This window comes from Arachis hypogaea, chromosome 17 (genome assembly GCF_003086295.3).
Source record: "Arachis hypogaea cultivar Tifrunner chromosome 17, arahy.Tifrunner.gnm2.J5K5, whole genome shotgun sequence".
NCBI classification, from domain to species: Eukaryota; Viridiplantae; Streptophyta; class Magnoliopsida; order Fabales; family Fabaceae; genus Arachis; species Arachis hypogaea.
The window spans coordinates 79,897,144-79,909,380 of NC_092052.1; positions in this window are offsets into that span (position 1 = coordinate 79,897,144).

Sequence of the window (12,237 nt, forward strand, 5' to 3'; positions counted from 1 at the left end):
GGACAGAGCTGTTCAAACTCCTCGGGTCGGAGCTTCATTTCTCAACAAGCTTCCATCCTCAAACCGATGGGCAGATTGAGAGAGTGAATGCCTTACTTGAGTGTTACTTGAGGCATTTTGCAAGCGCTAATAAGAAGGATTGGACAAAACTCCTAGACATTGCTCAATTCTCATACAATCTGCAAAGGAGTGAGTCTACAAGGAAGAGCCCATTCGAGATTGTGACTGGACAACAGTCGCTTACACCTCACTCTCTTTCTTTCTCTTACTCAGGGAAGAGCCCTGGAGCTTATCATATGATTAAGTCATGGGAAGAACAAGCAGATGTCACTCGTTCTTACCTCGACAAAGCTGCTAAGAGGATGAAGAAATGGGCAGATAAGAAGAGGAGGCATGCAAGCTATCAAGTGGGAGACAAGGTAATGATCAAACTTCTTCCACAACAATTCAAAGCCTTTCGCAAGGTTCATAAGGGCTTAATCCGCAAATACGAAGTGCCATTTGAGATCATTGGACGTGTTGGGGAGGTTGCTTACAAAGTACAACTCCCTCCCTCTATGAAGATCCACCCGGTCTTCCATGTGAGTATGCTTAAACCATATCATGGAGACCAAGACGAACCGAGTAGAGGTGACTCAAGTCGCGCTCCGCTTGTGGTAATTAGATCCTTTGATAAAGAAATCGAAGAGATCTTAGCTAATCGCATCGTGCAACGAAGAGGGGGGCCACCAAGTATCCAATACTTGATCAAGTGGAAAGGGCTCCCGTTAACCGAAGCTAGCTGGGAAACTCGCGAAGATCTGTGGCAATTCCAAGAACACCTAGAGCGCTATCATGAACAGAACGCGACGAGGACGTCTGCGCATTAGGTGGGGAAGAATGTCACGGTAAATTTTAGAAGGTTAGATTTAACAGTGTTTGTATAGTTTTCTGGAGTATTTGAGAATACTCTAGATGGTTCCGGAACGTTCTAGAATGTCCTAGAAGGTCCCGGAATACCCTAGAAGGTTCTAGAAGACTCTGGAAGGTCATAGAGTATTCTAGAAGAGTGTAGATGTATATAGAAGTATAAAGAGTGGTATGAAAAAATTTAGAAACATTTAGAGAGTTGTGGTAGGATAGATATTTGTAAAGAAGGTTCTGGATGATTAATCTGGACCGTTGATTAGATTTAATCCTAACCATCCATTGAGGAGGTGGATGGCTATAAATAGGGGTGAGAGTTAGAGTTTGGGTGTGTGTGAATCATTTGTAACCACACTTGAGCAATAAAGTGTTCTTCCACCAAAACTTCCTTTCTCTTGTGTTCTCTTGTATTCTTAACTTTCTTGCTAAGTATTGAGGGTTAGGCTGACTTGGTCTTAACTCAAGAGGTTGAGTAAGTCTGAGTGCCGGCACGGTAGTGTTGGAGTGTGTCCAAGGCCGTGACAAAACGGTCAACAACCTAAAACCTTTTATATTTAAAAAAATTCGAACTCCAAAGTTCAAATATTTTAGTTGAGTAATAAACTCTCAGCCTACTTCCCACGGTTTACATCGGATTATGATTTTATAGCATTATAAAGGATATTGATGAATAACTAAAAAAAAAAAAAGCATTGATGATAGAATTTATTTTTTTATACAGAAAATAGTTTGGTGTATTTGTCTTATATTGATATTGCACTACAAAAAAAAAGGTCACCGTGACCATAGCTAGTGAAAATGGTGAGCATAGGTCTATGGTCACGGTTTTTGACCTATGGTCACGGTTTTTCCGCCGTGGCCTATTCTCTCATGGCCATAGACCTATGGTCACAGTTTTTTAATCTATGATCACGGTTTCTATGGTCACAGTTGTGATGTTCAAATTCTGGCACTTTTGGGGTGTTTTGTTGGTTTGTGAATGCAGTTAAACACGCGAAGAACGTGGTGCATTAGTGTAGTCAGCATTGTCAGAGATTCACTGCAGCTGTGAAAGCACTCGGTCAACATACGAGGGGCGTGTTGCGTTAGAGATTTTAACAAGCTTTTGTATAGATTTGCACATGTTTTCAAAGAGTTGCATGTATTTTCAACAAAGGAAGGGCGTGTTGGAGTTGCCTGCATGCAGGGGACAATTTCTTCTTCCGAAAACTAGCAATGTAGGACTGAAACTTTTTAATAAAGCTCAACCTTCCTTCTTTGATGCATCCAAAGATAGAAGAGAGTGATTTTGAGAGAGAAGAGATCAGCAGTAAAGAAGAGGAGAGTTAGTAGTATCAAATATGTTAAAAATAAAAGAGTGATTAAACATAAAAAAACTTAAAATTATATTAATAAAAAATAGTATGTAATTATACGGTACTTGAAGAATATATTATCAATTATTTGGATCATCCAATTTATGTAAATCGATAAATTTTACTTTTTTTTGTAATTAAATTTTGTAATTTTATTTAATATTAATTTTTTTAGTGTTAGCATCATATGATGATATAGCACTATTATTTTAGTATTATTATTTTTATTTATATTTAACATTACTATGTTATTTATATTTGTAATCATTAAATTTAATAAATAGTATAAATATTAAATTATTTTTGGATAATATTTTTATTTTTCTAGTATATTATTATTTTATTTATATTTATAATTAATTAATAATGAAATAATATAAATATGGTCATATAATTTTTTTGAATTTTTTGTTATAATGTGATTATTTTTTTGTAGATTTAATAAATAATTTAAATATTAATAAATAAATAAATATTATTATTTTTCAAATTTCTGTTCTTGTATTTTAATTTTCTGTTGTCATAATATATTTTTATTTTAATTTATATTTAGTTAACTGGATGAGTAATAAAAATATTAATAAATATTTTTTACTTTTGAAAATAAATAAATAATATAAATATCAGAAAAAATATTTGTTCGGTTATTTAATATAATAATTATTTGAGGATAATAATATTATTTATATTTTATTTTATTTTTTATTTATGATCATATTTATATTATTTAAACTAATAAATAAATTGTATAATATAATATCTTTTATTTTTTATTTATGTAAAGTAGTATAATTCATAAATAATTATTTGTTATAATCTTCATTCATTTAAATTAATTTGTATATTTAACGAATAAATATATTTTGTTGTACCAGCTTAATAGGAATCTTATGGCCTCTAAACTTGATCCACCAGTGATATGGAATTTGATGGTAGAAGATGTCTGACGAGCAACGAAATTCTACCATGTTTCGAGAATTGAGGTGATTAGAGGAGTTTACCTTTTACTATTTGTTCTCGTGGAAAGATGGGGACCAGAGATTCACACCTTTGTGTTGCTGGTAGGTGAGGTTACTGTTACATTGAAAGACATTGCTCACATATTTGGCTTACCATGGAGAGGTTGTAAGCGGTTGGACAGATAGTAGTCATGACTTCTTGCAAAGCCAGAGCATCGTTCTTGCAACCTCTTATAGTTGATGTTCTACTCCTCCACTGTCTTTGAATATGTTGATAACAAATTTTTGTAAGTACAGAATTTTGAATACCCTTAAGAAGTTCTACTGATGTGCCTAATAAAAAATATCCACCATACTCTTGGAGGTTGCCAATCACTTCCAGAATGATTTACTGCTGCCCGAATTGACTCATGTTGGTCTGAGATTATACCTATCCAATTTCTTCTAACAACGTGTCTTCATAAATTACTGAGAAAAAAGTGCCACGCATTAGCGATCTCCCCCTTCACAAGGAAAAAAGCGATATGTGCAATGTTTTGGTTCCCATCTTATGCAACAGCAACCAAAATTATACCTTTATATTTTCTGTAAAGGTGTATGCCGTCAACCGAAATCAAAGGCTTACAGTGTTTGAACACTCTAATACATCGATAGAAACTCCAAATACGCAGAGAAGTATTCTGATATCATCCACTTTCTGACTCCCGTTATACAGTGGTTGTGTTTCTATTTGGTCAATTGAGCTAGGTATTTTCTGAACCATGATCGAGAACCACCATGGCAAAGTTTGGTAAGAATCTTTTCACCCACCGAAGACTTTGGTTATGGACTTCTGCTTTGCCAACCAAGCCTTTCGGTATTGATAGTATAGTTGAACATTGACTGGACTTCTGCAATTATAGATTTCACCTTCATGGATGGGTCAGACTCAACCAATTGCCTTAGCAACTGTGTTTGAGTCCAACTTGAAATGATCCTATAAAATCGTTCTCATGGTGCATGTGTGCCTACCGTTTTATCACCATAACTCTCAACAACCTTTTTTTCGTATCAAGCTGGCTCAGATAAGTCAGCCGCACCCACAACCAAACGTCTTATATTTTGCATAGAACGTCTATTTCTTGTACTCATAAACATTGTAGTCGACCTCTCTAGAGATAGTGTAACTCCTAATTGCTGCGATTACCGACTTTCTAGAACTATATTCCATTCCAATCTTGAACTCTCCATCCTCAAGATCGGCACACCTATACAAAAAGGAAATAGTCTAACGAACGAATTTTCTGTAAGTAAAGAATTTTACAAATATATCCTCGTTGTAAGTATAGTTTCTAAACCAACAAAGAATCCTTTCGTACAAAAACTTGTTTGTCACTAAAGCAAACCCAATAAAATTAATAACAGAAATATTTAAACCTCGGGTCGTCTCTCAAGGAATTGCAGGGAGGTGTAGTTATTATTAGTTATGAGATTTTCTGAGAAATTTTGGGAGTTGGAGAGTGGAAAAATAAATGATTATAAATTGAAGCAATGTAAATTAAAAGAGATTTATATATTCAGAATAAAAAGCCTTGGCCGGGAGAATGATTAATTGAAAGTTCTATCCTTATTGGATTTTCTCAAGTGTAGTATCAAAAGGTTGTTATTTTCACTTAGTTAACCCTTACTAAATAAAGAAAAGTCAAGTGATTGAGCTAACTCTTATTCGCAAATCCTAATCCTCTCCCTTGGGAAGGATTAGTGTTAGTAAATAGAGAATTAGCCAATAACTTCTAATTTAACTAATCACTTGAGCATTCCAACTCAAGGATCTCCTTTTAATCAACCCCCAAGTCAAGTTGGAAGCCTATTCTATTGACATGGATGCCATTTACATGATAAAAGGAATTGAATTGAGATAATCAAGAAAATAAAGAAATTAAATAGAAAAATACTCTTTGCATTAATAATTAAACATAAGAAGAAGATAAACTGAAGTAATAGAATAAAAGTAGAAGAACACTAAATTAAAGAAACATTGAACCTGGAATTGGGAAGATGAAGAAATCCTAACCCTAAAACCTAGAGAGAGGGGAAAGCCTCTCTCTCTAAATACTACATCTAAAACCTAAAATTATGAATAATGAGAAGTCTGAATGAATTCCTTGATTCCCCCACTCTGTAGCCTCTAATCTGTGTTTTCTGGGCCAAAAACTGGGTCAAAAATAGCCCAGAAATCGCCGTGATACGTACAGGTCACTGGCTTTTCTGCAGAATGACACATGTGCGTGATGCACGCATGTGCGTCATTTAGAAGCCCCGTCTCATTTGGACCTCTGTAGCTCAAGTTATGATCGATTGAATGCGAAGAGGTCAGGCTGGACAACTTTGCAATTCCTTCAATTTCTTGTATTCTTTCCACTTTTGCATGCTTCCTTTCCATCCTCTAAGCCATTTCTGCCCTGTAAACCCTGAAAACACTTAACACACATATCAAGACATTGAATGGTAATAAGAGAGGATTAAACATAGCAAATTTAAGGCCAAAGAGGCATGTTTTCAATTATAGCACAAAGTTAGGAAGGAAAATATAAAACATGCGAATTATATGAATAAGTGTGAGTTTAGTTGATAAAATCCACTCAATTAAGTACAAAATGTACCACGAAATAGTGGTGCATCAAATCTCCCCACACTTAAACATTAGCATGTCCTCATGCTAAGCTCAAGGAGATAAAAGGAATGAATGGGAGAAAGTAAGACTCATGAGATGCAACCTATGAATGCAACTATATGCTAAGATGCTTCTGTCTACTTGGTTAAAAGTAAACAAGTTCTCCAAGATAAACATAAATCAGATTTCACTAATTCAAATCATACAGTAAAGACAAGTAAACTTGTAAGAAGATAGCTTATGAAAGCAGGGAACATAGAATCAAGCATTGAACCCTCACTGGTAGTGTATATGCACTCTAATCTCTCAAGTGTTTAGGGTTGATCACTCTACTCTTCTCTAGTCATGCTTTCTAAAACTTTGTTCTTCATCTAACCAATCAACAGATATTTAATGTACCAATGCAAACATCATGAGGTCTTTTCAAGGTTGTAATGGGGCTAAGGTAGGGGTGAGGATATATGTATGGCTAAGTGAGCTAAAATATGAATCTTTGACTAACCTAAGCTCTCACCTAACATACACACACTCTATATAACTCTAAAATCATGCCTAGCTACCCAAAATCCCCACTTTTGCATCACATACTCATGTATCAATTTTTTTAATTTTATCACATATGCATTGATCTCTTATTAAACTTAGCATTGGGGTAATTTTATCTCCTTATTTGTTTATATATATATATATATATATATATATATATATATATTTTCTCTTTTTTTTCTTTTTTATTATTATTATTATTTTTTTTTATATAAAAGTAAACATAACATATCAATGCACATGGATTTTTTTTTTATTTTTCTAGTCTCACATGAGTAGTTACCCAAATTCCCAATATTCACATAAAGTAGAAACATAACACATTCTCATTAACCCCGGTTCCCACAGTTCCCCACATTTAATTGATACACAATCTCTATCTTACGCTAACCAAATATTCAATTGGGATAAGTAATTATTTTTCTGCTTAAGACTAGTGATGTGGTAAAATATAGAACAATTGGGCATTAAAAGGCTCAAGGTGGCTAACAAGGTGATTGGAAGGGTAGGCTGTTTGGGATAAGTGGGCTAATAACAAATGATGGCCTCAATCATATGCAAGCATGTAAATACACTAAACAGTGGACATATAGAATGGAACAAAATATAGATTACAATCATAGAGAAGGAAATACACAAGAATAAAATATTATGGTTAAATAATGTAACCATATAATTAAGCTCAAATCTCACGGGTTATGTGTTCTTAGCTATAATTTATGTTCTAAATTATAATCCTCAAACAAGTTTAACAAAAAGGTTTTAATTTAAATTAGTGAAATGCTATAAAAAGGATCTTGAAAAAGAACTTATCACTCCAACCATGTAGTGGTAGAATATGCACAAAATCAAGCAAACATGCAATGAAACATGCAAATGCAACAATGTACTAACAAATAAAATAAAACATTGGTGTTGAAATAGGAAATAACTAACCCACGGAAGTTAGTATCGACCTCGCCACACTTAAAGATTGCACCGTCCTCAGTGCATGCTGAGATGTGCAAGTGGACGGGTTTCTCCAACTGATGCTTTTCTCCAAAGATTGTGCAGATGGACTTGTCTGTTGCCCCATATAGAAGTTCTTCCTTTCCCTTCTTCGGTGGCCATTCTGAAAGAAGATGAAAAGGAAGAAAAGTAACCCAGAAATAAAGATAAGAAAACAAATAAAGTATGGGTGAGTTAATGCCAAATAATGAGAGTCTCAAGTACATGGTAGTTACAACATGCAAGTGAGAAAATAGTAGAAGCACATGGCATATCAATAGTGCAAAAATTACAACAATGGCGAAGAGAGAGTGGGTAATGAAAGATAATATAAATTCATGTCAATGCAAAAAGAGTACAACTATCATAAAAGATTAGCATTGATTTAAATAATAGTACCCAATTGGAATAGAACAAGTCATGAAGCACCAGAGTAATGCAAGGAAAGATGTAACAGTTGAATAAGGATATTTAACACCAATGGAAAAATAATAGACTTAGAAAGGAAAATAAAACATCCACAAGATTAAAATGCAATGAATGAAAGTATGCAAAGAAATTAAGTAAAATAGAATGAAAGAGAATAAGGATGAGAAGTTAATGAAAGGAAGAAGAAGTAAGTAAGAAAGGAGGAAGAAAGAAGGAGAAAAGATGGAAGAAAAGGGAAGGGAATTAAAAACGCAACGCGATGCGCGCGCAGGGCACGCGTGCGCGTGAAAACTGTACTAGCCATGCGACGCGTACGCGTCTGGCACGCACACGCGTAGGTGGTCTGAAAGCGAAAGGACGCGCACGTGTCAGAGACGCGTACGCGTGATGACCCGCGCGGCTCCAGCACCATGGCATCATAACTCTCTGTTCAAGCACCTGTTTACGCCGATTTGCAATCCAACGCGTACGCGTCAGGGACGCTTATGCGTGGATTGGCAAAAACGCAGGGGATGCGTATGCGTGAGGTACGTGTACGTATGGCGTAGCTTGTGCGCCACGCACCCCCTCCCGCGCGTCTCTCGCGCAACTCTCTGTTTAGTTGCGCATACACATACGACGCGTGCGTGTCATAGACGCTTACGTGTCGATCCCGCCCCCCTCCCCCCCCTTTTTTTTTGAAATATGCAGAATGCAAAATGCAGATGCGGATGCAGACATTATGAACGAACACTAAGAAAAATAGAATAAAATAAAACTAAGAATAAAACAAAACAAAATAAAACTAAGACTGACATGGTGAGTTGTCTCTCACCTAGCACTTTTAGTTAAAGTCCTTAAGTTGGACATTTGGTGAGCTCCTTGTCATGGTGGCTTGTGCTTGAACTCATCCTGGAACTGCCACCAACGCTTGGACTTCCAATAAGCTTTATCAATTCCAGGTTCATTCCCCAAGCTTTGATGGAGTTCTGCACAAGCTTTGAGCTCCCAAAATTGATCCTCTTGTATGCGGGGATCCCAAACTAGGCGCATAACGCCTTCAAGCAAGTTGAAGCAAGTGACAAGGCCCCAAGAGTGTTGATTGCTAGAATGAATTCCAGGGTCCCAAACCTTGCTTATGCACCCGTCTTTGTGTTGATCGCCATTGTTCCAACCGGGTGGCAAGCAATCTAAATTCCCACTGAAGCGGTCAAACAACTTCCTAGACCCATTCAGTCGAGCTTTACACAAACCTTTGCATTTAAACTTTGAGCTTTCCAACATATTGAATCTTGCATGACAACTCCTACCCCTAGCCATCTCCCTCTTACTCGTAAAGCCACAAAGAGCTCGAAGTTGACCATCTGTCTCAAGTAAACCATATTCAAGTGGAATGAGAAAGCTAAGAGATATGAATTTTACCCACTTGAATATTGTGAAGGATGATGGTGACTTAGGGGGAGAGGTCTCCAACAACTTTGGCAAGGTGATTTCAAGCTCCACTCCCTTGTGCTCTTCCTTGACAACTTCCACCTCTTTGCAAGCTTCTTCAAGTTCAACCACTTCCTCTTGGTAGCTTCCTTCCAATTCAATCTCTTCTTCGTTACTCACCAAGGGCATGTGAGGTTGTGCTTTTTCTTCTTTAATCTCCATGTCAAGTCCAATGGGAGAGGATTCAATTGCAGATAAGGATTCATCAATGATTGAATCCATCTCTTGATCAACCTCCTCAAATTCTTCAACTAGGATATGCCTTGGAGGTTGTACACCCTCCTCAACAATCAACATCAAACATCTTGGAAGGAGGCTCTATGACTGGACTTTCCCATGGAGGTTCAGCATCTCCTAAGTCTGCAACCACTTCTTCCTCTTTAATAATTGCTGCTTTGTCCAATTGTTTTAGTATAAAATCGTACTCCTCCTTTATGATTTTTTTTCCATGACAACTCCCTTCAACTACTCCTTCATCTTCAAGGGTCTCTCCTACCTCCACCTGTAGGGCCTCCTCTTGCTCCACTGGAAATAAGGCCGCGTGTAACCGATCCATTGCGACCCTAAGGCGATCCTTTCTCTCTTGTTCCATGTCACTAGCATAATTGGGATCGTGTTGCTCTTGGGTTGATAGATGTGGGTGTTCTTCCATGGAGGGCGGTGATGGGATGGAGAGATCATTATGTGGCGGTTCAACACTCTCCATCTTTTCCACTTGTTGCTCAACACGCTCATCAATGGAAATGCTTTATTCATTGCATGAGTCTTTTGGGCCAAACTTTTGATGGATGGTTGCTTGAAGTTGATCCATTGCTTCCTTGAGACGATCCCTTGACTCTTGTCCAGCTTGAATAACATGATTAGGATCATATGGCTCTTGGGTTGATGGATATGGACATGGTATATATAGAGGTGGTGGTTCTTGGGAGTAATTGGGTTGGAATTGGGGTAGATCTATGTATGGCTCAAAAGGCTCATAGGGTGGTTGATATGGTGGATAAGGGTTAGGGTCATATGGAAGTGAATGGTGAAAAGGGGCTTGTGAGTCTGGTGGTTCAAAGTTATGTTGAGGAGGGGGTTTATAGGTATATGGTGGGGCTTGTTGGTAACTACAAGGGGGTCCACCATATCCATCATCTTGGTACGCATCTTGGAATGGCTCTTGATCATAGTAATCTGGTGGAGGTTGGTTGTCACGAAGAGGTCCACCATAACTATTGTCTTGGTATGCATCATAGAATGGTTGTTGGTTATAGCGCATTGGAGGGGGTTGTTGCCAAGAAGGTTGATCAAATCCTTGTGGCTCCTCCCATCATTGATTGTTCCAACCTTGATGCATGTTCTCATTATAGCTTCCATTCCCTACAACAACATTGGAACCAAACTCATAGCGACAGGGGTGAGAATTCATAGTATCTAACAAAAATAAAAACTTATAAAAATAAGCAACTAAGTCCTAAAACTAACAAAAACTAACAGATAAGCAAAAAGCAAATATTTACAATAACCAATAATAAGGCACACGCTTGCAATTCCCTGGCAACGATGCCATTTTGACGAACGGATTTTCTGTCAGTAAAGAATTTTACAAATATATCCTCATTGTAAGTATAGTTTCTAAACCAACAAAGAATCCTTTCGTACAAAAACTTGTTTGTCACTAAAGCAAACCCAATAAAATTAATAACCAAAGTATTTAAACCTTGGGTCGTCTCTCAAGAAATTACAGGGAGGTGTAGTTATTATTGGTTATGAGATTTTCTGAGAAATTTTGGGAGTTAGAGAGTGGAAAAATAAATGATTATAAATTGAAGCAATGTAAATTAAAAGAGATTTATATATTCAGAATAAAAAGTCTTGACCGGGGGAATGATTAATTGGAAGTTCTATTCTTGTTGAATTTTCTCAAGTGTAGTATCAAAAGGTTGTTATTTTCACTTAGTTAACCCTTACTAAATAAGGGAAAGTCAAGTGATTGAGCTAACTCTTATTTGCAAATCCTAATCCTCTCCCTTGGGAAGGATTAGCGTTAGTAAATAGAGAATTAGCCAACAACTTCTAATTTAGCTAATCACTTGAGCATTCCAACTCAAGGATCTCCTTTTAATCAACCCCCAAGTCAAGTTGGAAGCCTATTCTATTGACATGGATGCCATTTACATGATAAAAGGAAGTGAATTGAGATAATCAAGCAAATAAAGAAATTAAATAGAAAAATACTCTTTGCATTAATAATTAAACAAAAGAAGAAGATAAACTGAAGTAATAGAATAAAAGTAGAAGAACACTAAATTAAAGGAACATTGAACCTAGAATTGGGAAGACGAAAAAATCCTAACCATTTACCTAGAGAAAGAGGAGAGTCTCTCTCGCTAAAAACTACATCTAAAACCTAAAATTATGAATAATGAGAAGTCTGAATGAATTCCTTGATTCTCCTACTCTGTAGCCTCTAATCTGTTTTTTCTGGGTCGAAAACTGGGTCAAAAATAGCCCAGAAATCACTGGGGGCAATTTCTGATACGTACAGGTCGCTGGATTTTCTGCAGAACGACGCGTGCGCGTGATGCACGTGTGCATGTCATTTAGCTATACGTCCATTATGACAAATTATATATCATTTCGAAGCCTCGGATGTTAGCTTTCCAGCGCAACTGGAACCGCCTCATTTAGACCTCTATAGCTCAAATTATGATCGATTGAATGCTAAGAGGTCAAGCTGGACAGCTTTGCAATTCCTTCAGTTTCTTGTATTCCTTCCATTTTTGCATGCTTCCTTTCCATCCTCTAAGCCATTCATGCCCTGTAAACCCTGAAAACACTTAACACACATATCAAGGCATTGAATGGTAATAAGAGAGGATTAAACATAGCAAATTTAAGGCCAATGATGCATGTTTTTAATCATAGCACAAAGTTAGGAAGGAAAAAT